The following is a 26,710-nucleotide window of genomic DNA, read 5'->3' as shown; positions in this document are numbered from 1 at the left end:
TAGAAATACACTATTATTTATTCCACTGTAAGCTAACATATTAAAAGTAATTTATTCGACTCTATATATTGTGTTGTAATTTTTTTTGCCGATGATTTAACCTGTTTTTTGTGTAAGGTATTAGTTTGATTTACATATCAAAAAAATATTGCTTTGTTCAATTTAGTTGAAGGTCTAAAATTGTTCACCTATTTTCACCCTAATAAATATTAAGTGTTATCATTAAATAATAGTTTTTGTTGAAGTTTCTATAGAACCTTCAAGATACAGAATGGAAACGGTAAAAAAACAGAATTATATTTTTAATAGAAAAACATTTCTTTTTTTAACAGTGTAACGACTGAGAATAGTTCTACTGAAAATTGTATACATTGTTGAAAAAGCTCGTCACTGTGTGTGCGAAAAATAAATACGAAAAATTAATGCGTTTATGTGCATATATATATGTACAAGTTGATGCATTAATAATTTAATTTTTTGCTAAATATGGAAATAGCAATAAACTTTATAAATGAAATGAAACAAAAAAAAAAAAACAAAAAATTATTATATTTTTTATTTTTAAATAAAAAATTGTTTTCAACTATGCTGTTTTTTTGAGTACTTCAAAATAACAAAAAAAAAAAATGATAATCTAAATTTATTTTAAAAATTTTCCCTGGTAAAATGGAAATTCATTCGATGAGATATTAATAAAGAGATTAATAATAACCGAGAAATGAATTAAACGCGCTTAAATTGGGACGCATTATGAAAAATTTTTAATTTTTTGTGTAGTCCCAGGTAAAATAAATCGATTTAAGTGAAAAATAATTGATATTTCAATTAATGGAAATTCAAAAAAAATCCAAAGAGATTAATTTTTTTTATTTTAAGAAAATATGTATAGTTTGTATTCGAATTAACTTTAATTTAAAATATAAATTTCCGTTTTGTTTAACAACGCTAACAAGTTTCCTGAATCTAAAGATCAAACTCTATGCTCTTGCTTACCTAAGCTATAAGTTTAAATATATAAGGATTTGTAACGATTTAGTTATGTAAAATATATCATAAACTCTTAAAGCAACTCTAACTTTTATAGTTTTAGAGTTTTTATAGAAGAGTTTGTATATGGAGAGATTTTATTTATGATTTGAAACAAAATATTATTTCAAATTAGGTCACCAATTTTATATAATAATATTATAAAGTAATTAAGCTAAATGTATTTTCATTAGACAAATAATTGTGAATATTAAAATGATTTTCCATTTATTTTAATATTCACGAATATTATATCCTCTTGAGTATTGAATTAAGGGTACATAAATATGAGGTAAAAAAATAAATTAAGTAAAATGTTTTTAGAAAATTATAAATTCATTTTCCGGTTTGTTTTAAAATTTTGAACACTTTGAATAGTATGAGGCAAATTTTGTAAGGTAACTGCTTTTATTAAAAGTTTATTAAGCTTAAAAAAATATTTTTAACTATTTATATTGTTAAGCATTAAAGTAACATTTTAAAAAATATGTTCGATACAGAAAACTGATAGAATCAATAGAAACGAAATTTAAAAATTACAAAAAAATTCTACTTAAATAATTTTCAATTTGGTGTTTCAATGCACAGGCGTTTAAAAAATAAAAGCATTGTTTTAACTGGAATTCAATTTTTTTCCACTACATAAAATTTTAACCGTTTTCTTAGTATTTATTTTGATTTTTTTACCGTATTTTAATAAATATAGTACAATAAATCTTAAATCCTCATAATAAATCTTGAACTCTTAAAAATAACAATTCTTAAGTCTTAAATAATCAATCTTAAGTAAAAACAAAATAAGGGTTCTTAATATACAATCAATATTTTAGATTTTAAATTCCTATACAATAAAAAAAATTAGAGAAGACGGGCACGAAAATTTTACATCTACCCGTATATACAGGATATTTGAATTATTGATTGGCTAAAAATATTTGTACAAAATTCAGAGGAAATTATTATTAAAGTTTAAAAATGTAAATTTATCTTTAAAAAAAAAAAAAGAAAATCGATTTAATTCTCAGCTCATCTTTTTATCTTGGAAAAATTTTAATATTTTATGCAAACATTTTGTTGGATAGCGGTAATTCTCAATCCTCATTTTTTTCTTGTTACAATAAAAATCAATTGTGAACTGAAAATATTAATTCAGAAGAAAATTTTATTAACCTTTATTTCCTTTTACAGTGAAATTTAGGCAAATTTTCTTGTTGAATTCGCATCACTTGAAATATGATAATTTTCAAAATTAATTTGTTTAAAATATAAAAAATTGCATACCGTAAGGGGTTGCGCATGAATTCAATTCATTTGTAATTAGCTATTCTGTTTTTTTTGTAAATTATTATATTTGGGAAAGTTCAATTTCCGTAAAATAATTTTGTAGTACGGTATTTGCGAAATATACATGCATTTTGTATGACCATAATTGGAACTTAGAATTATAAAAGAATTGTGTAGGATAATTATGAACATCAACTTGATTAAATCATTTAAATATAGAATTCAAGCTATTTTACAAATTTTCATATTTATGTAGGTAGTACTTATTAGTATGTAGTGTACTCAACTGGTTTATATAAAATATAATATCTACATTATTCCAATTTGAAAAAACCTCAGGTACGAATTTAAAAATTTCTAAAATAAGTCTCCAAAAATTTCCGATTCAGTTAATCTCAAATATATTCGGAATCCATTTCTATATTATTTAACTATTCTTTACAGTGTTATCAAAATAAATATAATAAATTAAAAAGATAAATAAAATCCAACAAGCAAACATTTTTCAGTATGTATGTTGCAATATAACAAATACAACTACGTGAATATAGTCGCAGAATTTTATAAGTTTAAGTGGTTTAAATTTAAATTTTTTTTTCTCTTTAAAAACGATTTTTTTTTTTTGTTTATTAATTTTTTCTTCAATAACTTGTGAAGATAGGTGAACCGCATTTACTGAGGTTACAGGAATTTCATCAGAATTTTTTAGATTGATTATAGATTCAAGAGGTGTTCTCTTTTTTTATTATTAAAATTTTTCTCAGCCAATATTTGGAAATTTTGAATATTTTACAGATGGTAGAATAATATTTACGGTAAAAATTAATGTTTTTATTACCGTAAATATCAAATTTCAAAATATTTTTTTTAAAAGTACACAGCGTGTTCGAGATTTAGGCTGTTTCTGAGCTTGTCGCAAAAATCTAATTTATCACACTATTTTTTTCCGAAAATCCCGAAGAGACACAGAATTTTTTTCATAACACTTCCCACTAGATTATATGTCAAAAATTTAGTGTTGTTAAACCCTCACTAGATGATCGCATTTCTCACTTCTCAAGAAAACCAATAAGTTGAAAAAAAATAAAAGTATGAAATATGGCGCTATTAACTCAATATTGCCAAAAACTTCACAAATTTAACCGAATAATGCTAAAATGGAAGGTTTTTTTTCGACACTGTCACAATGATTTTAAAATAAAAAGAATGTCAAAATAATTCTATATTCTGAAAGATTTATTGACTGCTCCAAGTTCTTAGTCAGGGAAATACTAAAATGCGATTAATTGTGCACGGAAATGTTTATTGAGAAATAATACGGAATATTTTTCGCCTTTTCTCCTTCTAATCCATTTTAAGTTTCTGGATTTTAAATATTGAACTATTTTATATTCAGGATTATAAATATTCCTGAAAAGTGCATCTTGCAGGTAAAAAATAATTAAGAAAACAAATAATGATGAAATAAAATGAAATAATAATGAAAAAAAGAGAAAAATGGCTAGTAAAAGTCAAGTTTTTGAGATTTTCGATCAAATAGGTTTGTCTTTGTAAGAGTTGTTTATTTACGTTTCCGAAGAAAGGAGGAATGTATTTAAGTTAAAAATTCGATATGAGAAATTTTGTGTTATCACAATACTGTTTACATGGCAGTCGATAGTAGATTTATATACAAGGTTACGTAGACATCCTTCTTTGTTGTTCGTAACTAAAGCCATTGTTGAAATGAATGACATTTTTTTCAATTTTCTATAGAAGATATTAAAAATTTTTTAATATAAACTTTCAATGCGAAAATATAGACAACAATTTCAAAAATTTTAATTTTTTAAGAATCTCAATACGACAAAATTGGATCTCAGCATGATGTGTAAAACAAAAAAAAAGAAACTTAAATGGAGTTTTTATGTAAAGTAGATTTTGTCATTTTCGAAAAATTGATAATTACATTATTATGGAGTAATGAATTTGTTATTATGTTTTTTTTCTATTTTTTGTGTTTTATTGAATTCCGATCCAAATATTTGTAAATTTGATAAGTTTTTCCATTTTCAGTTTTTGTATTTTTTTTTCTGTCTATTGTGAACTCAATTTGTTTTAAAAACAGAAATTATTCAGTTGTAAATGAATTTTCAGTGTTTTCAATAAAATGAATTCAATGCTCGGATGCTATTTCGTTAATATAACTATATTTTGTGGTATATTGGTGATAAAAATTTCACTATATTGAAATGCAAACGATATTGAAAAATAACATTTCAATAAAATGAATTTTTGTGATTTACTTTCGAATTTAATAAACATGTACAATTTTCTATTTCCATTTTCAATTTTTTTATAATATATTACTTAAAAAATTAGGTAGGTAGAAATGAACATAAAATTATGCTCAGAATAATATTAAAAGTTTTCTTCTCTACCAACAGTTTACAATTTTTCTTAATTTTCCTTGTAGAGAAAGAGAAATTGAATTGGAAAAAAAAAAGTTAAAGTCAGAACTTGAGAAAAAGGCAATTGAATATTAATTTTAAGAAATGTGAAATTTTCGAATGGAAATCAATTTAAAATTCTTGAAAACAATTTTAATTTCATAGCGTCATAGGGTTTAACTAGTAGGTGACTAGCCTGCCGTAGTTTTTATTTATATATTAATTATTTGAGGTTATTAATATTTACTATTTATTTTTCTTAGTTTTTTTTTTTTTTTTTTTAATATCGAATATTAGGAATACGAGTATTTGAAAATTACTTGTATAATATTTTTATTAGTATTGTATATTAAGTTATAATAATATTGAATATAATTTTTATAGTGACCTGACCGGGGTTTGAACCCGAGACCCTTCGGTTAAAGGACCGGTGCCATAACCACTGCACCAATGGTCAGATGAAATATAAATTTTAAAAAATATAGATATGAGAATTAAATTTAAGAACTTTTTTAAATTAATAAAAAATTCCTACATAAATGTGATACTCGTATTTCTGAAATCATTAGTTTGCTAATAGGGCCTCCAAATGCAAGAGGAATGTAGTTTTAGAGAGCAGAAAAATTTTTCTCACTTAATTAGTTATTGAATTTTGGAAACTTTTAATAAATCATATTCAATATTTGGTAATTCTAACCCGTTGTGGTAATCAAAACAGATTTAATTTAAAAATGAACTTGATTTCATTAAACACATTTCTATTTTGTGTGTGATTTGTTTGCGTTATATGTACTGAGAATCCGTTATAATTAAAATATAAAAGTCCCAATGTGAATTATTTTTGTCAAAATTTAGATATGTACATATTTTCGAAATACGTCACTATTAAATTTTATACAATTATGTTTTCGGACAGTGATAATTGATTATTGGATTTTCCATATGTAGGTACTTTGCAATCGTAATTCTTTTAATGCACGAGTAATCACAAGTTTTTCCTCATTCTAATTCTATATTTTGTGGTAATAATAAATGACTTGATTAAAACTTTCTTTAATAATACACTAATTCCTATTATAGTAGAAATCTAGAAATTTTTAGAAAAATACACAAATTATTCTAAAAGTCCTAGAATGAATCTTCACTTATAGTGCGTGCATCATGTTTCATGAATGAGTATAATATTATAAGTACGTAGAATACAAGAAATGGTGATGACAATTCGTAATAAAACATGTCTTTTTTTTTGCTAAAATATTAGAGAAAAAAATTTTTTTCGAAATTTATTTCAGAGAAATAGAAAGTTTTTCTTAATAAATGGACAAAAATATTTTAAAAATTATTGGATTTGAATATCTTTAAATATCTACGTGTATTTTGTGCTTTCTGTGAGTTTTAAAGGTCATATAGAAGTAGATTTAAAAGCGTTTCCATGTTTTAGCAGTCATATATAAGAGTAACTTTGATTTTTCTGCTTTTAATTTTATATAACAGTAGTATTTTTTATCAAATTGAATATGAGTGCTGCTATTATATAATGTGTATAATATTTCAGAAAACAAATTACATATCCTAGTAGTCAGAAAAGTATTTTTATTTTTTCAATTACTCACGTAAGAACTAAACCCACTGCTTTGCATTATCAACCAATTTATCATGATAGAAATTTAGTTTCCTCAATACACATATTGTAAAACTACAATTTCCTATTTAATATTAGAAGATAATAGTGGTAGGAAATAATGAATGAATTGACAATATTTTTAAGAAATATGAGATTTATACCACTTCGAATAGATTTCTTTTAACTAAAATGCCTATATATCTGCTTGACAATCATTAAGGTTTCTTTTAATTTAGTTGCAAATTTAAATTTTTTTTTATTCTACTTTCAAAAATTTTAGTTTTGAAAATTGGAAGTTTTTTGATTGCATACTAAAAAATAATATTTTTCATGAAATTTTTCTATTATAACTTTTAATTAAACATTTTAAAAAGAACACGGAAGTTATTGTGATCAACCAAATTAAATTGACTTATCGAATTTTCAACGCAAACACTTTTATTCATATAAAAAGCTTTTCGAAAAAATTTAATTTCGAAAAATAGTACTTCTTCCGTTTTACAAAATTTCTAGTAAATATCTGGACAAGTTGAATTACAGCAACATTTGCATTTCTTCGACAAATTTTTAACAGGCTAGTAAAGCTCGTTGCAAAAGTAAATTTGAGAAATTTATAATACGCGATCCCCTGTTGTGCACTGTGCTGCTTCCGCTTTTTTTTTTAATTTTTCGAAATTATAACAAAATATTCAAAATCCATTTTCAATTCATAAAATTATGAAACTATCTTTTGTTTTATTTTTGTATATTTGTTTTTATATGTTGTTTTATATAATGCGTTATGTACTCAAGTATGTTTATAAGAATTATTATTATGTTTATACCCGTACGAACGTATGTTCGAAGGGTATACTAAATTTGCCTTACCGTTTGTAACGCTAAGAAATAAAGGTGTTAGATATAGACTCAAGTGTATGTTTTTGATCAGCGTCAAATTCTGAGTTGATTTAGCTTTGTCTGTCCGTCCGTCCGTCCGTCCGTCCGCCCGTCCGAACGATAACTCAAAAACTAATTGAGCTAAGTTCACCAAATTTTCACAAATGATTTATTGTAGTAAGAGCCAGAACCCTATTTAAATTGGACATGATCGGGGTACCGGTTCGGGTAGCTGCCATACAACTTCAAAATTTATTTGGCTATATTTCAGAAACTATTAAAGCTGTGATATTGAGATTTCACACAAGTGAATATATTAGTAGGGCCAATGTGTCTGATAAAAATCGTTGAAATTACTTGGCTCCTTCTGGTACCTGCCATACAACTTCAAAAGTTATTTGACTATATCTCAGAAACTATAAAAGCTGTGATATTGAGATTTCACACAAGTGAATATATCAGTAGGGCCAATGTGTCTGATAAAAATCGTTGAAATTACTTGGCTCCTTCTGGTACCTGCCATACAACTTCAAAAGTTATTTGACTATATCTCAGAAACTATAAAAGCTGTGATATTGAGATTTCACACAAGTGAATATATTAGTAGGGCCGATGTGCTTGATAAAATTCGCTAAAATTTCTTGGCTCTTTCTGGTAGCTGCCATACAACATCAATAGTAGTTTGGCACAACCAGTATTTTGAATAACACATAGTACTGAAATTTTGCATAAATTAATATGGTAATACGGCAACTTAAAGTCATAGTCTGCCCCATAGTTAGTTATGGCACATTAGTTATTCGCACATAGGATAACAAATTCGTACGGGTATCACAGAGTTGATAAGGTCAACTCTATTTTTTTTCTCGTTTCATTATAAAATTGAACAAAATGTTAAAATATTTTAATAGAAAATTGAGGACGAACAAAGAAAATTCAATTTTAGATTTAAGTATACCAAGAAGAATTTTATCTTTAATGATGACATGATTTTATAACATTCCATCCTTTTTCTTTCATCTTAAGTTCGAACATATTTTTATAGGAACACATTTTTTATTATAATAATTTTTTCCACATACAAGAAATAGTTGATCTAAGTATTGAACTTCACATATCTATCTATAAAGTTATAACAATTTAGATACACAAGAGTGTAGGAAGATGAACATATTCATAGTGTGGAACAATGCATTAAAAGCGGCATCCTTAATTCTTCAATTTATATTTTTTATTTTGCCTTATAAGTATATTAAAAATACCTATACATTCATTCTAAATCTATATTATATAATATGTACAATATTTTTTTTATATTTTTCATAATATATTATGAAAAGTAAGTGTCCTTTAGAAAATGAAAGTGTGAATAAAATATTAAGGACGTGATTTATACATTAAAAAAGAAAAAAATAAAAACTGACAAAATAAAACTAAAGAGAAAATAAAATAATATTTTCTTTTTTTTGTTTTTGAAGTGCAAAGCTTTCAATGTCATGGAGTTTTTTAAGAGTTATTTTTTTATGAGAGCAATAAATTCCATGTAACCATATATAACAGAATAAAATATAAGGAGTTGGTTACAGTGTTCTTCAAAGCTTTCAAGGCTTATGCTTTATATTCAGCTATTATGAAATTGTATAAATTTTTAAAGTGAAAGATGTGAAAAAATGCAAAAATTGATAAGAATTTTTGAAGAGTTTGATGCAATCTGCTACTGCTTTCAAAGAAAATGTTCTTTCTTATCTATTACTTATGATTTTTATTTTTTCCTTTTTTTTTGCAATATTTCTATTCCAGAGCATTGACTTTGAAATATCTTTTTAGAAAAGAAGCATGAAGAAAATTACACATAAAAATTGTAGTATTAAATAATAATTTTCAAGAGAAAATTACGATAAAAGAAAAAATATAGATATGAAAAATATGTTTTTCTTCAGAAAATATTTTAATCATTTTATTGAAAATATTGGAAATTCCTTTTTATAGATTTAATAGAATTTTTATAAATAACAGTTTGCAGTTTTTGTTGAAATTGAATTTTTTATACCCTTATCCTTTCAGAAAATTGCTTTCTTGAATTCTTGATTTACTTGTTTCTTTACTCAAATAATTGATTTATACTGTTCAAAAATTTATAAAATTTTATTTTTTTTTTAAATTTCTTGAATTAGAATCCCTTTAAATTTTCTTTGCATTTATCATATTATACAATTATTTTAATTAAAATTATTGAATATTTTTCTTGAAGTAGAGACGATTTGCCAACCAATTTTTTAATGGAAATCTGCAATATACCAATATAATCTAATTTTTTTTTAGCCCATGTAGTACATATTTACTTTCTTCTGTTAAAAGAAAATATTTCACTGACTTGCTGCAGTCGTCGTAAAATGTTCAAATAATTCTTCTAATTCAAAATAAAGCATTGAGCTATTTTTCAAGTAAATAAGAATTTAAATAAAAAATTTACACACTCTGTCACGTCAATAGCAAACTATTATTGCTAATTCAAAAATTAAACATCAAATACAAACAGGCTAAACGAAGATAGTTGTTGCAACAAGGCTTAAGGAACATGTAAAGGAGGAGGAACATAAAAGTAGGTAATGGTAGTAGGAATTAACAGTAATTCGATTCAATGATTGCGAAACATATTTACGAAACAGATCAAAAAATTACGGAATACAACTCGAATGTAATAAAAGAAGTAAAAAGAAAAGACAGGAAAGTGAAGTTTATGAGAGCATGCAAATAGAAAAATCCTGCAAGAGATTCTGAACACGGTCGACGGTAACGCGGCTACATGGCCCTTTAAATTAATAATATTTCTGATTTAAATAGAATTTATTTTTATTGTCTTAGAAGAAAATTAGCGTTGATAAAGTGCGTATTATTTATTTTTTGTTCGTATTGGAAATGCTTTTTAATTCGAACCCAATTGATTTGCAAGCAACAGAGATTGCAATTAAATGTTTAAAACTAATTTGTTTTAATGAAAGTTGAAAAGACACTTGTGGTACAAATTTTGATGTAGTCACAGTTTTATAAAGTAAAAATTGCTCACCTTTAAACTTATTAGAAAAACAAAATTTTGGAATTCGAAAAGGCTTCATCAAAATAAAATTTAATATCTGGTCAAAGTCAAAACACGTCTGATATCTTTAAGAATGATAACAAGTTTAACAAAATTTCATGAAAATTTGGTAATGTCTTAACCTACGAAACGAAAAAAAATATTGAACAATAAATGAAATCAAAAGCTGTTCAATTAATGTTGAAATAAAAATGAAAACCTTTATTTAATCCCCTAACAAATTTACAAAATAATGACGAAAAAGCAAAACGACAGAAAGAAAACACAAAATAGATTCTATTGTTTTCTTACAATTCCTTAAATTAGGTTTCCTGTTAATAAGGGTGACCATACCATTAAACGAACAATTTTCTTCAATTAATTCGTTTTTTTTTTTATTTTTTGTTTTCTTTTGGTTGATAGAAATGAATAGGAAACAATTAGAGCACACGCCTTACACAATTTCATTACGATTTGATTTGATTTTGTTTTTTTTTTGTGTTTTTTAAACTATTTTTATTCAAGGACATTTTGTAGGTCTGAGTACAATTATGAGCGATGTATGAATAAAAGTTAATTTTTTTTTTTGCTTTTCTATTGATTTGTTGTTGGTGAGTACAATAAAATGTTGATTCTTGCCAACTTTTTTTTGTAGATAATCTCTTTTTGTTAAATTTTTTTTGCTTTTTTGTTTAATTTCAAAAGATTTTTAACCTGAGGCTTTTTTTCAGTTTTGTGTATTACAAAAACCATTCATCAATATAGTTGATGGTGGTTATTTTTGTGTCAATATTTTGTTTTACAGATGAAATGATGATGAAAACATACTTTGATGAAAATGTTGAATTAGATCTTTTTAGTCAAATTTGTTGTGGTTGCTTTTAGGAATTTCGTTCATCTTTTCGATTAAATTGAAAAATTTTCTGTGTTAAACGCGAAAATTGAATTTTATATGGGTAGAGGTTAGTTTATGTACAAGTTAATATTGTTCTCTAAACGTTAAACTGGGCTTTTGTAGACATAAATTTTTGTTTGTGTACTCAAATACATAAGTGTAACTATATGGAAATGTTTAACATAAATGTTTGCTTATCATAGAAAACAAATTTTGGATTTAAAGTAATTAAAAATTTTATTGAGTAATGAGTTGAAAACAAGGTTATTAAACATTCTAAACGTAAGTGTTCCCATTTTTTTCGATACGGTAAGCAATGAAAATTTCTTTTGTAATTATTATTGGTAAATTTCAATGTACCTAATTTAATATTTTATAAAATTCGGACAAAATATTTAAAAATAAGAAAAAATATAGTTGATCACGTGGTGCTTTTAAAGCTCTTGTAGTTCTAGCCTTAAGAACTGCATTTTCAGAAATACTCTTTATTGCAATATTTTGTGAACATTGTCTCTTATTCCGTACTAGAAACTTAATACAGTTTTAAGAACAATTTATAATTATATGATATTTCTTAGTTTTTTTTTAATTGTTTCCCAAATAAATAAATTGAATATTATATTTTTAAATCATTATGTATTTGTGAGATTTATAGAAAGTTGCACACATATTTAGTAAAAGCTTAAAATATTTTTCTACATATTACGCACATATTTTGCTTTCTTGGAATATAAATTCCCATACATACACATTATCTGTATTAGATTTGTATTGGTTTAAGTTATCACATTATAAATTAAATAAAATGGTTTGGAAGAATTGTTTTGTTTACCCCTGATAAATAAGATATCATTATAGCTTAATAAACGAGCAGTTTTGTAAGTACCATAAGTGGTTCTTCTGGATCATGTAAGATTTTTTTCAAGTCACACCTAAATATAATAATAAAATAAGGCCAATTCTGGTTTCCTTTTATGCTTTATAGCATGATAGCATAATCTACACAATCCGTTAATATAAAAACTATTGCAATGTAAAGCTTTGCAATAGTTTACGATATCTAACGGCATATAGACGTCTTATTAGTGTTGTTACTCGTTATGAATAATTTCGGTTAAATGATTTCTCTTGAAAACCAAATTCTGCAAATATAAATTCTCCCCGATGTTTTTGCTTTTATTTTCTCAAGGTTTCGCATTTATAGGAATACTAAATTTTTAAGGTATTTCTGTACTATTCAAAACTACTTAATCCAAGAGGTTGTTGTATTTTTTTAAAACTATAAAAAATATGTACAGTTTATTAAAGTTTTTATTTAGGAAATAATTTTTTTGATTTTAGACTTTTGAATATCCATGTTGGAAAATATGAAACTGAATATTAATAAAACAGGCGAATTTAATTTATGAAATGGCAAGAACATAGATCTATTAAGGTATATAGATCTTTTATGTAATAAATAATGTTGCTTTAGAAAAATTAATTTTTTCGATCAAAGCGAATTAAGTCAAAGGAATGGAAAGGAAAAAGTTATTGGTCTTTATGTATGAATTCGGATTCAATCCATAATTTTCCTTTTGTCCTGACAACATCGAAGGATTTAAAAATTATATATATACGTATTTATTTATTTTTGTTTTTATTTTGGTTTCTTTATAAATTTTGTTACTTATATTTTGTATTTACAATTTTTTTTTTACAATAAATTTCTATTGTTGGAAAACATGCGAGAAAAATCCAATTTCTCCGCATATTTTTTATTTTCATTTTTCCTTTGCCAGAATATTTTTTTTTTTCATCTTTTAATATTATTTTTGTTTCTTATATTTTTTCGTTTATTTGCTGCTTTGTTCAACCTCAATTGCCTTGTCTTGGCGTTAATCTAAAGCTGTTGAAAAAATTTATTGGATCTTGATAAGGTTCTTATGTTGAGGTTTATTTTCTATTTTTTACATTTTTGTTTGTTTTTGTTCGATTTCCTTAATTTTTTTTTTGGATCCTTGTTGTTTAAATATTTCTTTACTATTATTTAGTTGTTTTGTTGTTAAAAAGTGTATCAAAAGCTTTAGATTATTTTTGTGTGCAAGCAAGGACCTGACTGTATATATGTGAACATGTGAGAATGTAAATCAGTGGCCTCAAGCACAAACGACTTAAGTCTGTTTTAGTGATTTCGAGATAAATGCATTTTAAACTTTAAATTAAATTTTGAAAAAAGTTATGAAGTTTTTTGAACCAATTTTTTTTTTGATTGAAAGATAATTAAAAAAGGAAGCAATTAACTCATAATCTGAAGTAAAACAACTAATAGTATTCTCATAATTATGAAAAAAGTGAGATAGGCGGTTATACAAAATTTATAAAAAGCACTTTGCAAAGCATAACTCGACTTAGGCGATTTGTGAAAAATTACTTTTGTATTTTCGTCAAACTTAAGTCGACTTAAGCTGTTGTTGCAAAACTGAAGATATGGTTTTAGGTGACTTAAGTTATACTAAAAAGGGAAGAAATATATATATTATTTTTACGTTATTTGATTTTTCACTCTTTTTTCAAATCATTGTCATTAAAAACATAAATTGAGGTAAAAAATGAATAAACTTCAAGTAAAAATTATTTCTAAAAGTTTAAAAATAATTTTTTCATTAAACTTAAGAAAGGTGACAGTATCTTTTATTCTCTCTCGGATTCTCCAACTAAATATGGATGAGTATCTGCTAAATCTCCACTCTTAGTCTTTTTGTAAGATTTGTGAACCAAAGGATCAATAAATTGCATCAAGTACTCTAAGTTTTTCTTTTTTTGCGACTAATTTTCTCTTCTTCTTCAATTTGGAGCATGTCTTGAAAATCTAACTAGTTAACACCTCGTCTTAAAATATAAAAAATCTTTGTATAAACTGTTCTTGTAAAATATTTTTGGAAGTCAATTTTTTGAAATTTGTGGTGCGACTCTTTCCACTTAAGAGAATTTTAAAAAGTAATTCAATTACAAAAAGGCTTCATTGTGCAACGGATCTGACAAAGTTGTTACATTATTGTAAAAATGAGCACATAAAGTAATCTCTAAAATGAGTTTATGAGTTTGGTGTTTGTTATTTTATTCATGTACTATAGTCCATATGACTTTCTTACTTGTTCATAATGATACTAAATGCGAATTAATTAACATTTTTAAATCAAAAACAAAATGAAATCGAGTGTGAGTCATTACAACTACTGTAATGAAAAGTCAAATTTGATAGTGAACTCGAACTCGTATAGAAAATAATAATTCGATACTTGTGAAAATTAAATCTTGGAGACGTATTATTAATTACATATAGAGAATGGTTTGTTCGTCAGTTTTTCTCTAAGTTCTGCCGTAAAAAGTATATAGATCTCCGTAAAAAGTTGTGGCAAAGTAAATTGGTTCGGAATTTGCTCTGCTATCGTAGAGTATATAAGTATTTTATTTTCAAATAAACAAAGAATATTGTAAGTTTGCTCGACATTTTTATTTTAGCTGTCAGCATTTACTTCTCAATTAAGACTCCATACAAATTGACCACGAGTCAGTTTCGAGCGTTCATGTACTTGAGTGCATTCAGGAAGCCCGGTCGCGAAAGATTAAGCGAATTTTTCTAACCGTTCGGCAAATTGTAAAAGGATTTTTCTTAAAAGAATAAAATTAGAAAGCCTTTCATATTTTTTTATCTCTACAGATATGTTCACATGCCCAATAGGACCCGAAAACTTGCTTTTGAATGTTGTCAATTTTAAAATCAGGATCATTAATACAGTCACCACGACCAAAGTCAATTTCGGTTTTCAAAACTATATTAACTTCGGTTTTCAAAGTAAGATCTGTTGATACTTGTTTATTTACTATAGAACCAGTTTCGCTAATTTCTATGCTTTAAAACACTTTGAATCCGTTATGTTAGTTTCAAATATATTGCAATACCTCTAACATCCGCCACAATCATCTCAGCTCTCCTGGCACATTCCAAAATTTTTAACGTACATTTATTAAGCGTGAATAAAGTTTATATTGGATAATTTTTGCAATATTTAACAATTTCCAACATCAGCACATTTAAAAACAATAATAAATTACTGTCTTTGTAAAAAATACTTTCTTCGAAATAACAAAAATATCATAAATATTTGAAAATCGAAGAAATTTAATCTCACGGAAATGAGTAATAAAAAGTATAACAAAATATTGTTATTCCCAGATGCATCAATTTTATTTATTGAAAACCCTTGCAAATTATAAAAATTTGAATTTCCTAACAAAATGTGTTTTAGTAGTTTATAATAAAAATATTGCTTTGTAATACAATAATTAGAATAAGAATTCTTGTTAAACACAAAAATTTCATCTTCCTAATAACATGTGTTTTACAAGGGCGTAATAAAACAACACTTTGTTTAATAATACAATTAGACCACAAAGGCAAAACAATCTACCATCAGGTAGCTAGCCACGTGTCATTTTAACATGAGAACTCCGTCAATTGAAAAAACCATTTGTCGCAGGTAAATCACGAAATGACCTACAAGATTATTTGTAAAATAAAAAAATTCAAATCTTAAACATGGGATATTTGGGTAATTAGAGCACTAATAATGCAGGTAACTTCTGCAGATGTTTTATATTTTGTGTTAAAAAATACAATTATTTTCTTGTGGCTGAATGTAAGATTTAATTTTAACTATAGTGAATAAGTTTTAAACCATGGACATAAAGTACCTACACTATATATCACATTAAATTATATTTTAAGCGTTATAAAATATTTTTTATTATAAAAAACTAAAAAATATTCTATACTGATCATGTATTATTTCGAACACTAAACGCTTAACTTCGATGTATTGTTCTTATTTGCACGCGTTATAAAAACCTAACTCGACATAAGAAGCCTTTTGGAATATAATTGCATTTGCAATAATCGCCTAACTCGAGATGAGTTTAAACAACCAACAATTATTATTTTACACAAATCGCTTATGTCGAGTTAGTATTTAAAAAAATTCAAAATTAATTTTGCAACAAAAGCTTAACTCGAGATAAGCGGTTGTAAAAATTCATACAAATAAAAAAAAATGTCACTAATTTCGATTTGCAACAATAGCCTATCTCGAAATAAGTGGTTTGTCAAAAACATAAAAAAGATGTTTTCTGCTCTTAACTCGATTTAGGCGATTAGTGCAAGTGCACATAGTTGCCATTTCGAGTTAGGTCATGTGTGAATTCGACAATAACTCCGGCTGCAACAGTCGTAGAACCACCAAATTTTGTGAGCATATGAAACTCAAAACGGAGAATTCGCTGGTAAACATATCTCATTTTTGTCTTAACTCGAGTTAGGCGGTTTGTGTTTGAGGCCACTGAAATATGTTAGTTTCTTTTAAATATATTTATATTTATTTTCCTAAACTCAAACATGTAAGAATATATAAGAAAAAATGTTTGTATAAGTATATCGGTTAGATAAAGGAAGAAAAACGAAATTAAATAATGGAAGGACAACTTAAGGTATTCGTATTAATACTTCAGGGCAAATAAAAAAAGAAGAAAAAATTTTAGTTTTTGATTATTTTATTTTTTTGAATTTGAGTTGCCAAACTTGATAAAATTAAAATTTACACAATTTCAATAGTATGATGGTAATTGTAAAAATTTTTGTTTCAATAATTAATTTATAATAATTTAGAATTTTTGTTATATTTTAATAAAAGTTTCGAAAAAATTGGTTTTGTTTCCTTGTTTTGGTTGAAATTTATTGTCAAAACGAGTGTCTTCAAATGGATTCTGAGATGGAATTAGAATGATTCTTCTGCAAAACTTTCTAAAAGTGGATTCAAGATCATATTTTTCAATTTTCAAATAATTAAGAACTTCGAAATTTCGTCGAAAATGGGATTTTTATGGATTGTAACCGAGAAGTAAACTTATTTTTTATTGAGATGCAATTTTTGTTTTATCATATTTGACATTGTAAAAAGTTTGATGCTCTTCTTACGATTTTATTCAATGAAATTTTGTAAACTTAATAATAAGTTTTCCATAAGTATTTTGCAAAATTAATAAAGTTGGAAACTCTAAATTATTTTACTGCTATACTAACATTTTATGATACTCTTTTATTCAATCTTATGAACAAACAAAAAAAAAATTTTATATAAAAATAGGGTTTAGGAAAAAAATAAGAAAGAATAAGAATAATTTGGGACGGTGTACTATATAGATTTTGTATTTTGTTTAGTAATTTTTTTTTTTTATTCAAGAACAGGACAAACCAATCAAGAAGAAAAATTAAACAATATTGTTCGAATTTTAAGGCTATTAAGGATTGTGTATATTTTCTTTTCCCATTATTTTATTGAATATATACTTGTATGAGGAAAAATTTGGTTTTTTTTTTTTGGGGCGATCAATTCAGTAGATTATTCTATATTTACAAGTTTGTCTGTGTTTTTTTTTTCGTCATATTTATATAATCAAATTTTTTGGAACTGAAATTAATTGAATATTTAATATCTACGAAGATTGATCTTGTTCGATTTTAAATTTTATTATTCCAATTAGTTTTTGGAGTTAATTAGGGTTGACAAGACTAACTAGAACATGAATTGGAAACATTTGCAATTTAAATAAATTGAAGTGAACTTTTTATGTAAATGGGTTTGAATTTCAAAACTACTATAACAATTACACAGGTCTTAAATCTAGGGTTAGATTTAAATTATTTAAATAGTAAGAAATTTGAACAGCTCATTTTTGATTTTTTTTAAGCTTTTATTTTTATAATATTTCGATTTAAAATTGGTTCAGAAATAAAGTAGTTTTATCGGGTAAATTAATTTTTTTTATAAATTTATCAAAGACACAAACCAATATATACCATATTTATTCAAAGGAAGTATATATTTGCAACGCAAAATAACGGGGTTTTATTTAAGAATACTTTGGGATTAAAAATGAACTCGTACAGTGTAACGTAATTACGCACATTTTAAAATTTTAATGTTATTGTAAAAAAAAATTACCAAATGACAAATTCTTGTTAATTTTTTTTCTTTTTTGTTATTGAAATGTCTTTTGGATACTCCATGATTGCCTCTAGTTGGTGACGAAAAAAATTACTTTCCATTGTTATTTTTTCTAATTTCATGTAGATATGTATATGTGTAGGTACCGTGTATTATATTTTTATTTTGTTAATGAATATGTATGTATGTATACACCTTATATAAAAGTTATTCGCAGTTTAACAATGAGGATGATTCTCTTTGCAAATAATTTAATTTTCCTCTGAATGTACACAGTTTATTTTATTCTCCTTCTTGGTATTTCTCATATAACAATTTTTTTTGTTATACGTACATATACTTTGTTTCTTGTGTATATTAAAACGAATTCCTTCTTTATATTTATTATATTAGTAATTTACTTATAAAAAAGAAAAATAAAATAATAGAATAGATCTATGTATATACGTATGTATAAAAATATATGAGGATATTTAAGTTTAACAATTTGTATAAAAAAGTAGCTATAGAAAATTTAGACTGGAAATTTTCATCATAAGCGTATCACACAACTGAATGATTTGTTTTTTTTTTTTTATTATGATTTTCTTCTTTTCATTTTGGACATAATCATATCTTGTTTTGAGGTGGAATGTAGGTATATGAAGACATTACTGTGGTAGTATGTTTTACTTTTCAATTTTCTTATAAATATTTTAATAATGAATGGTTATAAATAAATCTTTAATAATAGAATACGTATGTAAAATATATATATATGGCTATAAAAGTATTTATTTATATATATGAATTTTTATTATTGGTTACTATTGTATATGAAAAGTTTAAAGGGTGGTAAGGTAAAACCTATTGAAAATAACAATGAAAATATTTGAAAATTTTCTATTAATTCAATAATATTCTGGTATTAAACATTCTTGCTATCTATGTATATACAAAATTATAATGTTTTATAATTTAATATAAAATAAACACATAAAAGGATAAAAATAAATACATGTAATCTTTAAGAAAAACCAAATAAAATTAATAATATTATTAATGGAATAATTAAATTACATTTTAATCATTTAATATTCATTTTGAAAATTACAAAATACTTTGAAAATAACTTTCCAAATACTTTCATTATGATGAATTAATGTTCTTATTTTCTCTGGAAGATTTCGAAGTTAAAGATAATGTTAAGAAGAATGAAGGAAATAAATTTTGTGTTGTTTAATAAATTAAATTAAAGTTTGATTTAAGTATTTTAGAGGCATTTAGTTTTTGTATTCAAATATAAAATGGTAGTAATACATAAAAACTGAAATCATTTGTAAAATATTTTTAATATTAAAAGTTAACTTTTAAATTAGTTGCAATTTTTAATTAAATATGAAAATTATTAATGCCATATTGATATTATAATAATCTGTTTTTATTTTAATTATAATATCTTTAAAATTAGGAGTACTCAAATAAAGCAATTTAGCTGGCTACTTTCATCAAAATGGTAGTTTTATTAGTCAAATAGCTCATTATGATACCGAATCTAAAACATGTTTTGTTCATGAATTGCATTGTACTCCAATCACTAACCAATATTGTGAATAAATTTTCATCAATCTTTCAAAGAAAACTGTGTAAATTAGAAGAGTTAGAATTTTAAATCGTGTTCAACCAAACTAAATATTGACGTCATTGTGTGAAAATTAGAACGATGAAATAACGTTAACAATTTCCTAATTTTTATTATCAATTTGAATCTTTTGTAGGATGCAATAAAAATCTGTAACCTGTCATTGCTTTTGATAATTCCCATTTTGATAAAAGGGGTCATATTAAAATTATGATTTTGGTTTATATATACTTTCCAGTTACTTTAATTCTTTTATTTTATTTTGCAACCCAAAATCGATTTTATTTTCGTAAAATATTCATTTTTTATACAGCAGAGTTCCGCTGACCTTTATCGGGTAAATTGATTCATAAATTAAAACACGATTTTCGAATATTGAAAATATTTTTCTAAATAAATAAATTGTTATATTCGATTACGTAAAATCCTACTCAATTCATATCAATTAAAAAATTAAAAATTTGCGATAATATCAATTTTAATTAAACCTTTTTAAATTAAATTTATTAAATAATAAATTATGAATGTATCGCTAATATTTTCATATACGCTTTGTGCAACTATAAAATTAAATTCAATAATTTCAGAATTCAATTGGAAAAAAAGTCTACATTTATTTTACTGGGAATCGTTTATACTATGGACTATAGTTACTTATAACTGTGAACCATAAATTAAATTACATTTTACTGAATGCATTTAAAAATTCGTATTTTTATGAAATGACATTTAGTAAAGAGTTCAAATTGTATAATTGCATTATAATTTTATTTAGTTAGAACTTTGAAGTAAAATGGAAACTGTTTTTACTATTGATATACATATACTTATATGCGCATGGAGAAACTATAAAAGCGTGTCAATTATTCAGTATGATGCTTTTCCATTATATAAATTGTAATTTTTGACCGGTATAGATAAACGAATCTAAAACTTATTCAATCAAAATCAACTACGAAGGTTAACAATTTTATTGAATTAATATTTAAAAAACTTTTAACTATTCTATTTTATGAAAATTTCGATATTTTTTTTTAAATATTTTCATAATGGTTGAGGTTAGATAACATTGTTGTTATTCAAATAAAACTATTGACCCAGCTTCGTCGATATGTTCAATGAAATGTCAATTTTAAAAAAGTGTCTTTTATACATTTTCTTTGCAATATCAAAATAATGCTTGTAAAATTATGTGTCGGAGTACTGGAATATTCGTTTTGCGTATATCCTCTTTGAACTATAAGACTTTTTTAAAATTATATAGAAATTCTTAATTTTGAAATGTAAAAATAATAAATTATTAGATTGAATAAATGAAAATTATAATATATCTATATAGAGGGTGTTTCACATAAGGTTGCAGATAAATTCAGAGATAATTATTTGGTAAATTTTCAGGAAAAAATTTTACGGATGGGGAGTGCAAATTTACTTATTTTCGTACTACAGCCTATTGAAATAAAGGTACCAGATTTTTCCTGCATATAAATAAGTCTCCAAAATTTTTTGCTAAAAATTGATCAAATAATCATCCCCAAAAGTTTTTGCAACTTTATACGAAAAACCCTGCATAATTAATTATTAATGAATTAAATTTACCCTGCGTTGCCTCACCATGCACTTCGTATTATAAGTAATAAACCAAATTTAAAAAAATTTCAAAATTTTATTTAAAATAATTTGTGAAATAAATCAAAATATGTAGTGTTAGTGTCTGACATAATAATTAATATTTGTATTTTATTGTAACTATTTTATTGTAGCTATAAGATTGTAAACAACGTAAGACATTGTAAATTGAGGAAGAAGTTTTGATAAATCAAATTCAATTTTTAAATTTTATGTTATTTATTTCCTTAAATTATACACTTATGAAAAATATTTAATAATATAATTATTTTAATAAAATTTTCAGATAATATAAGTTTTGTATATGTATGCGTTTTAATGAATTTAAATTGATATTATGTTTACAAAATTTAAAATTCTCGTAGAATGTAATTGAAATCCTTAATATTTTGATGATTAATAATTATTAAATATTCATATTTCAAATAGAATTTTTTATATCCAGATCCTAATACATTTGCAAAATACATACATACATATCTACATTTTAGTATACATCGGTACACTCAAAAAAATTTAATATGTATTTGTAAGTTTGGAATTTAAAATTTAAAAATTAATGTGGAATATCTTTGATAAAAATATTAAGTTAAATAATTTAAATATAAGATTCACTTGGGTAGTCGGGCCTATATAAAATTTAATATAATTTTATGTGTTTTGTATATATCTACATATTTGTTTGTAAACAGGTCTTACCTCATACTATAAATTCATTTTTATAATGCTTTGATATTTATACCTCATTTATACATTTTTATGCTAAAATTAACAAACTGAATTAATGTAAATAAAATTAATAAAAAAAAATCTTTCGTATAGTATTTAAAATTCCTACTTGAATACATTGTACATACAATTATATTGTGCATATAAGTATAAAAAGTTAAGATGTTTTAATGACTTTTACAGGTTGTAAACTAATATTTACATGAATTCATTTGTATACAGCATCCAATTTCTTTAATTTGAAAAATAAACATTCGAAATCAATTTGAAAGAGAGACGCTTTGACTATATGAAAAAAGTAAACAAATTTCGAATAATGTTAAAACGAAAACAAATTTCAGTTTTAAAGTGATAATCATTGGATAGTTTGAATATGATAAGATACTTTGGGTTTAAGTGATATTTAAATGTTGCTAAAAAAAATATTAAGACGTATGACAAAATTAAGAAGATTTTGATTAATTATGAAAAAGATAATGTCATAATTATTTTCTAAAAAATTGTTTATAAGAACAATTGAAAAACTTGGTTCCCCCCATTATTATCTAACTCTTGCCCTCTTGCTCTTTTAAAGAAGCCAAATTATTTTTGGATAAGCACGAAAAATAACTATTTTTCGGGGAAAACGGGAAATAACTACTTTGGGCCTAGAATCAGTACATTAAAAAAAATCCGTACATTTGAAGTCCTAGTTTGTTTCTTAATTCTATACTTTTTAGATAATTTATAGACTATTGAAAAGTCTTTGAGCACAGGAAAAATTATTCGCTGCATGGTGTGTACGGTAATTAAAATTACATTTAAACGTACTAAATTATTGTTCTATACTCGTATGTACTAAAATTATTGTTCAGGAAATGAGTTTTCTGTTAAATTAAGAACAACAGCGGTTTACATAAATTTTAAAGATTTTCATGTTTAAATTTTCTTGATTCTTTAAAATAATTTATGATGTTAAAACTATAAACCTATTTATAAAACATAATGAAGCTTTTAAGTGACAAGAAGTTTTTCAGCAGTTTCAAAATTTTTTCTAAATTACATAGTGTTAGGCGTAAGGATAACTTTGTCTAAATCTTTAAAAAATACTTGTTTTTATATATGCATGTATTCAATATTAATTTAATTTTTCAAAATATTTCAACCTTTTATGATCATCTATTAAGTACTCTGTAATATATTTGAAAATTTGTACAATGTTGAAAAATATTTGTATTTTTGTATATTATTGAATACTTAAGAATTAAAAATATACATACTCATGTAAGGATATTTTAATTTGAATAAATTTTCTCTAATAATCCTGAATACGATTTTTATCTTATTTGAAATTTTGTTATTTAAGAAGAAATAATATATTATGTAATGTTATTAATATGGCATAATCAAAGGAAATAATATAATATATTTTACATAATATATTTAATTCAATAGAATATTGAATGATAAAACTATTAATTTCAGTTCTATAAATACCTAAAATGATTTTGTAATGTAATTCATGTAGACGATTAGTGATGCATTTAATTTTGATTACGATATTTATTTAACCAAAATATTGTATTATGGGTATGTGTATTTAATTAAGTTTATATATTATATATATATATATATATATATAAATAAATTTTTAATTATAATATTAAGATTATGTATTTAATATTAAATTTTATTTTAATTATACACATATTTTATTTGATTAGAAAAATGGTTTTAGATGTTATCATATAAAGTAAGAATTTTTAATTTAATTGTAAATAAATTTTCGTTTTTATTTACTCGGCCTAAATTTAGTATAATTAATCTAGGCCTACATAATTAATTAAACATAATAAAGATTTGTGAAAGTGTTTTAAAAATACATACATATGGCTAAGTTTATAAATTGTAAAAGAGAAGTAAAGATTTCTTTATGGTTACTCTTAAGGGATTGTTTTTATCAACAGGCTGCAGCACGAAAACGAGTATATCTCATACAATTTTTTGTTGGAAATTGATCAAGGTATCATCCGTGAAATTATTTGCCATCTTATGGGAAACCCATTGTACAGTTTTTGCTTTAAGTGTATAGGAAAACGGTCTTTATTTTTATTAATATGATTCCTAAAATAATCCTCAATGATCCAATGTTTTGCGCTTTAAGTGATATATAACAAAATTATTAATAAGTTTACTAAAATAATACTGTTTAAAAAATTTTAATCCTAATTTTTGTTTTTATTCAATTTCAAATTAATTCAATAATTTTTAAAAATTTTAGTTTGCTTCCTGATAACTTGAACAATTTTATTTAACATAATTTGTAATAAAATATTATGTTATACAGGGTGTTTCACATAAATAATTTCAGGTATGATTCTTTGATACATTTCCAGCAAATATAACTTCGAAACTTTTTGACGTAGAGTAACCATCGTAGAGTAATTGCTCTTTATTTTTGGCCTTCCAAGATTGGAGCCATAGTTTTCATGCGTGAAATTGTTACCTTATACGATGCACCCTGTATACATAAGTGCATGAAAATTTATATTTATTTTCTGAATATTTAAAAATGTAAACTTTTAAAATGAATGCTTGCCTTATTATTACATACATAAATGAAAGACAGTGAGAAGTAAAATAAAAATGAAAGCAAAAAAATAAACAAACGAAAAAGAGGAAATTTACATAAAAATTATTTTAGTTTTGTATTCTTTTCTTATTTGGACTCCATATTCATTTAGATCCCTTAGGTTAAAACGTTTAAAAAATATAAAAACTTGAAAAAATAAGAAAATCAAAAGAAATAAATAAAAAAAAACAAGAAACAAGTAAGATTTTTTTTTATTTACTTCATATAATTTTCCAATGTTTGCACAAAATTTAAGAAAATCACCAAAAATAAAAGTTGTAAAAACAGAATAAATAAAGTACACAAATGTAGATATTACCGTTATCCAAAGATCAGTATATTAAGTTTAGAAAATAACACAGAAAGGGATGAAAAGAAAACCCAAATCGAAATGAAAAAAAAAAAAATTCTTTTTAAAAGCAAAAATATAAGCGAGGTTGAATTGCGAAGAAAGAGAGAGTACATTGGTGAACAATCCTAATTTCACATTTCATATAGCTTCAGATAAACATAATTTTTCCAGATAATGAAAATTCAGCATCATGCTAATTGTTCTGCTCTTATAAATTTTTATTCGAAAATACATTTTCGAGTGAGTCGTTAGAGAATGAGAAATCATTGTTTATTTGTTATAACTTAGTGTGTGTAAGAATTTATTTTCATAATAGTTAATTATGTATGTATGTCTACTATTCTACCAAAAACAATGCGTTAATGTTTAATAAGATTATCTAGAAGCATTAATTTCTTATCCTGTAAATCTTCTATTTCTTTTGGAGCTCAATGTGATGATTTTATTTTAAAAAAAATCGATAAGTAAAGATTATTACTAATTATACTTGTGACGAAATGACACAGTGCAATTCTATTTCTCATGATAATCAACAGTATTTCGAGGAAATTTTAACTGAATACTGAAACATTTAATTGTTGAAACTTAAACAAAATTTTTCACAATACAGTTACACTCGTTGTTGTAATGGATTACACAATTTGATTTTAAAATTTATGTACATATTCATTTTACTCAACAGCAATACTTAAAGCAAAAAATGGACTATTCTCACATCTATATACATAAATTTTTTTATTCTACTTTATTTACGAATGATTAAAAATATAAGAAGCAATGAAAATTTTTCCTTTTACTTTGTCTGTTATCGTTAAAAAAGAAAAGAAAATAATGAAAACCGTTAAATTGAGAAAACTTAAGGATATAGAATAAGTGAGGTTAAGGAAAATAAAAGTACGTTATTTCACACTGGTAGATGATTTTTTCTCAACTTTCCTTTTCATAATATTGGGGTTTTTCATTTTTATATTCTCCTTTTTCACCAAAATAAGAAAAAAAGAAGGAAAAAAATTCGACAATTTACAATTTTAGAATATAGAAATGAAATAAATGTGAGGAAAATATTTTGAAATTGTTGACTTCTCTAGTGGTTTTTTTTTCAGAATTGAATAATTTTCTTTAAATTTTCTGAATTGTATTGGAAATGATTTTTTTTTTCTTTCTTTATTTTTTTTTTTGTTCATCTTATGAAACAATTCCAAACATATCCTTTTATATTTATTTTATTTTTGTTATTATTTCAGTTTTGGGTGTACTTAACCTTTTTTAGATGGTACTTAAAGGAGGGAGAATTTATAAATTATTTTGAGAGTTTAAGAAAAAAAAAAAATAAAATAAAAATTTCTTTGTTCAAATTATCACATTGGGGTTATTATGATATTTTTTTTTCTTTAATATTTTCGTTTTCTTTTTCAAAAAATTTAAAATTCAGCGTTAACAATAAAAGACATTCAAGGATTTTATCGGATGATTTGATATAAAAGTAAATAAAATAAATTATTTTTGCTTTATTTT

At 24.2% G+C, this 26,710-nt stretch overlaps 1 protein-coding gene across 2 annotated transcripts in view; it reads right to left on the bottom strand.

Moving 5' to 3' along the window:
- LOC129612864 (uncharacterized) overlaps positions 1-26,710 on the bottom strand; it is a 186,362-nt gene that overhangs the window by 11,642 nt on the left and 148,010 nt on the right. The window lies entirely within an intron of this gene.

Source organism: Condylostylus longicornis, unplaced genomic scaffold (assembly GCF_029603195.1).
Source record: "Condylostylus longicornis isolate FDR11 unplaced genomic scaffold, ASM2960319v2 ptg000004l, whole genome shotgun sequence".
Lineage (NCBI taxonomy): Eukaryota > Metazoa > Arthropoda > Insecta > Diptera > Dolichopodidae > Condylostylus > Condylostylus longicornis.
Note: the sequence above shows the minus strand (reverse complement) of the source record. Positions and strands in the feature narration are given on the sequence as shown.